The sequence below is a fragment of the Pygoscelis adeliae genome, unplaced genomic scaffold (genome assembly GCF_000699105.1).
Source record: "Pygoscelis adeliae isolate BGI_AS28 unplaced genomic scaffold, ASM69910v1 Scaffold39, whole genome shotgun sequence".
Taxonomy (NCBI): domain Eukaryota; kingdom Metazoa; phylum Chordata; class Aves; order Sphenisciformes; family Spheniscidae; genus Pygoscelis; species Pygoscelis adeliae.
In genome coordinates this window covers 276,350-281,232 of record NW_008825534.1, presented here as the reverse complement: position 1 = coordinate 281,232, position 4,883 = coordinate 276,350, and positions in this window count along the sequence as shown.

Sequence of the window (4,883 nt, the reverse complement as noted above, 5' to 3'; positions counted from 1 at the left end):
GGCCTCACCAGGGCCGAGTACAGGGGCACGATCACTTCCCTGCTCCTGCTGGCCACACTATTTCTGATACAGGCCAGGAAGCTGTTGGCCTTCTTGGCCGCCTGGGCACACTGCCGGCTCCTGTTCAGCCGGCTGTCGACCAGCACCCCCAGGTCCTTTTCCGCCAGGCAGCTTTCCAGCCACTCTTCCTCAAGCCTGTAGCGCTGCATGGGGTTGTTGTGGCCCAAGTGCAGGACCTGACACAGCCCTGTTGAACCTCAGATGCCAATACAGATTAGCTTTGGAAAAACAATGTTCCTAGCTGACAGTGGCTTTGGTTCCAGTTCGAATCCCTGCTGTTCCTGCCATAGTTATACAGAAACTCTAGGTTGAAATGTTGCAGAATTCTTTTGGTTTTCAGGTAAATCATAAACAGCTGCATTCTGCTGCAGTGTCGTGATCATTCAGTGCTCTTCAGATCTGGTATGTGACGACTTACACTCTCCTCTGCATTCTCTATGAAATTTTCAAGGTGTTTCCATTTAGCTGGAAATAGTGCTCCTTGAGAGTTACCTATTACGGCAGGTCTCGCATAGTCATCAGGGTGAAATAAAATGAAAGCACTTCCCATCCCTTCGGGAAAATACGGTCCATTAGTTTTTCATTTGCCAGGAGCATCCATTTTTAATATTTTTCCCTTTCCCTTTATCTCCTGGGAATATCAGTCTGCAAAGACCTATTATTAATTCCACAGCAGCGAGCTCATTTTCTCAAAAAATCTTTACTGGGGGTAGTAAAAGTAGGTCTCCCTAGGAATGATTTAAAATCCAAATTGGACTCAAGTATACCATGCATAGTGCTGGGTGGTGGTTGTTGGGTTTCTTTGTGGTGGTGGTGGTGGTTTGGTTGGTTTTTTTAAAGTGTCTTTGCCTCATCTGAACTCACTGGTTTTGTTACAAGCTAAGTGTTGTAGACTTGTCCAGCATTTAAAACTTGGGAGGCTGGATCAGTATTAAAACAATTCGTGGTTCTCGAAGCCCCGTCTCAATTCCAGTAAGTATTTACCATTAACTAAAGCAGTGGAGAATCCGGCTCTGTCACTCGGCCGTCTGCTGCCTCTTCTGCGTGCCTGGGTAAGTGCGCCCGCGTCCACAAGACTTGTGCCCCTGGGCTGTGCGAAGCGGGAAGGGGCGGGTGGCACTCCCTTCTTGCAGAGGGCCTAAAACTGGCGCGGCTTGAGCGCTGTTCTGTCCTGGTCAGCTGCTGCGTAGGCTGCTTTGTAGGATCCCTCGGGCAGGACATGGATCTGGGGACTCTCTTTCCTCATCCTGACTGTTCGGACAGGGTCGTGCTCTCTTGTGCTTGCGGTCCGACACGAGGAATCGTTACTGCTTTTCTTCTCTGCAGTGTTTTGGAGATGCTTTCATCCAGAACAGTCCATCACAGTTTCTTGTTAATTGGATCACGTCAATGCACTGGACAGAAACAGAGCAATAACCACCAATTTCATGTACTGTATTTTGATAAGCAGGAAGATTGTTAATACATGTTTTTCTTTCACCTGCCTTAACCTGGAAGCATTGCCCTTCCTATGCTAGATAGACTCAGTCATAACTTCACAGAAGGAGGGCAGTTCCAGTAAAATCTGTATGGTGACCCAATATTATCTTAGGAAGCAAGGAGCTGCTTTGTCTTGTATCTTTGTATTGTTTGTTTGTTTCTTTTTTTTTGGGGGGGGGGGGCAGTGGTGTGGTGTTTTTTCAGTTCCTCCCAGTGATCATAGATGTACTGTTTCAAGTTTGTCATATCACTGGAAGGTCTAAAAAGTTTTAGGAGTTGTAAGAACTGATAAACAGGTAAGGCGCACAATTCGTAGTGGGCACAACAGAAGCTGAGGCTGAATTTCTCTTGCATGTTAAAGAACTCAAATTTTTTATCTTAGTGGATAAAAAGCAAAGTACTGGTCTTAAAAATTATCCCAATCGGCTGGCTTTCTCTGCTGCACAGGAGGTTATCCTGGAGGTTATCCAGTAGCCCAGGACCAAGCAAAGGTGCCGGTGGTTATACTGTAGCCCGGTTGCAGGCATGGCATGTGAGTCACTTGCTCGGTAGGTGCCGCGAGCCACAGAGTTGCTGCTTGGGGATTACCGAGCCTGTTCTGAGCTGGTGTGCTCATTCGTGCCTTGAGATGTGGTGGATGTAAAGGCAAATGCTTGTACCCGGGACTTGAGAACAGCCTCAGAAGCTCCACGTTGTCCAGTGGTGGTAGAAGAGATTGTTAAAAGTCACATTTGTTACATGTCTTGGGCAGCTCAGGGTTGGTTTTACCACGTGAGTCTCTTGTGTGTTTTCAGTATCTTGAGTTAAAAGGATCCTCCTCTCCTGTAGGTACCAACGTGGTCACTCTGGTATGTGTCGTCTGCTGGTGCACAGCTGTGACTGCTTCCTCATGTGATTCAGCTATTACTAAAATAAGACTCTCGTTCCTCTGCAGATAAGCAGGTTTAACTTGTCTGTTAAAGATCACGTGATTTGTATTTTTATATTTTTTCCCTTTTCTGTTTTGAACTGGGTATTATCCATACACATGCTTAACTGAAAGAATATGTATCAAACCAGTGCCAAACGTTTTGTAGCCTAAGAAATTAAAACTGTAGAGCGGAGCTCATTATGTTGTGCAAAGAAGGCCAAAGGACGAGGTGTGGAAGGCTCTCCTGTCTGCCTCTCTTCGCACCGGAGAAAGCTTTCCTGTGCCACGATAACCTTGCTTCCCTTCTGGTGCTGCCCCTGCCTTGTGAAGCTCTGCCACACACCAGTCCTACTGCCGTCGTTATCTGCTTTCTACTGCTCTTTCTGAGATCCCAATCTGTGCAAAAGGCAGAGAGAAGCCTACTTCCAGCTCAGACTGATTGTATTTAATTTTTTCTTTTTCCTTTTTTTTTCTCATGAAGGAAATAAACGTAATATAACGAATCTGTTCAGCCAGCCCTGAGGATTCATGGGCTTGAAGTCCTGTGCTTGATTATTTTACGTTTATGGCATAAAAATCAGGCTGCTTTAATTCTGCTAAATATTGCAGAAAAAAGGGCACTTTTTTTCCCAGCACTGAGCCATGGAAACTCGAGCAAGAGGTAGCCTGGTATTTACTGCCTAGAGTTTCCCTGCTGCTGGTTACGTTTCTCTCTCTCTCTCTCTCTCTCTCTCTCTCTCTCTCTCTCTCACACACACACACACACACAGGGTGGGTGGTGTAAACACTTCTGAATTGGCAAAAAATATTAACGTGGTGGCTTTTGGCTGTTGGTGCCTCTTCCCTTCTCTCCTCGAAGGTAAACAGGGAATGCAAGCAATTTGACCAGAACAAGTCAGAAGGCTTTCAAAATTATTTTTTTTTTTCAGATTTGTTAGGTAGCTCACATCATCTCACTCTGAATGGATGCATGTTGTGTTGTTTTGGCATGGGGGTTTTTTGTTTGTTTGCCTTTTTTTTTGGCAGTTCAGCCTCCGAAGAAGCTTCTAATGGCACTCCCCTGTACCCTAGTCTAGCATAGAGGCTGGTAAAATGAATGCAGGAGCAAATGGACACAAAAAACAGTCAAAATACACAGAAAATATGTTTTGAGTAAGTTTTTTTTCCCAGGTTTGAGAGTGCCTGTTGCTTTTTTCCCTTTTCCTGTGTACCGAGGCTCCAGAGTGCCAAGCCTCTGCAGAGGATCGAAGGCACATCCTTGGAGCTGGGTGCAGGGCCGTGCCTCTGCTGAACGCCAGCCAAAGCGGCCTGCTCGGTGCCGAGTACGGAGCTGCCATCTGCCTTCACCACCTCAAGGCTGCCGTGACGGATGCTGTTTCCCAGGGAGCAAACCTGGCCGCGCTGCCCTGGGCTCCAGAAGGCAGGCGTTGGAGGAGGGAGGAAGCCAAGCCAAGCTTACAGAGCTGTTGGAGGGATGCACAGAGATTCCTACTCAGCCGAAGGAGGCCAGCATCCGCCAGCGATCTGCATCCCTTCTCTGCTCAGGGGGTAGCTGTTCGTGGTTGGTGCGCACAGTTCTGCTGGGGGCAGTGTTTGCTTTTTAGCTGGCTCTGTTTTTGAGAGCTCTGCTCTGTCCAACAGGTGAATTGCTCTTTTATGTTACCCAATATCTCTGCGCTGAGCCTACTGCCCTCCATTGACTTACCTTTTCGGAGGTTTGTTCCTGCGATCCTACTTAGTGCTTTCTTTTGATTATGATTTGTATTTTTAATTAATTGAGGAGAATTGTCATATTTTTATATCCATGGAAATTGAAGCCATGGGTTTTGAATCACTAAATTCACTAGGCAGAACTGCTATCACAATCGCTGTCTGCTCCATACAGGCATATGTTTTCATTTCGAGAGCCTGTGTTTACAGAAGGTAGCAACTGAACTCCTTATTTTAGAGTCTACTTTATAGCCAAATTTCTGCAGTCCGAGTGCTACAAGGGCTAACATGCAGTGGAGCACATACAATGGTTCAGAGCTCCTAGCCCAAATACCGACAAACTTAATGCCTCTGCAGGTGAAATTTTATTTCCTTTATGGCAGACAGTTAAGAGGCGCACCTGAATGGGAACACGTGTAGAAAAGAACTGGTACATAACTCAGTGTCTTCCCTGAATGATAGCAATACCAAGACTGTGTATGTAGCTAATGCAGAATAGCCGTCGTCTTTAGTCTCATGCCTTGCATTCCTTCGTCACGTATGCATTCAAACTCTGCATATGGAGTGGTATATTTTCCCCTGTGCTCTGTAAATGGTTTTGTAATCGCAAGACATAGCTTCTGTTTTCCACTAGAGGTCAATAAAGCGTAGGACAAGGCTGCTGCAAAGCCCCATCATTTTTTCCCTTCCAGACCTGTTGCTCAATTGTTGTATTTCCATCCTG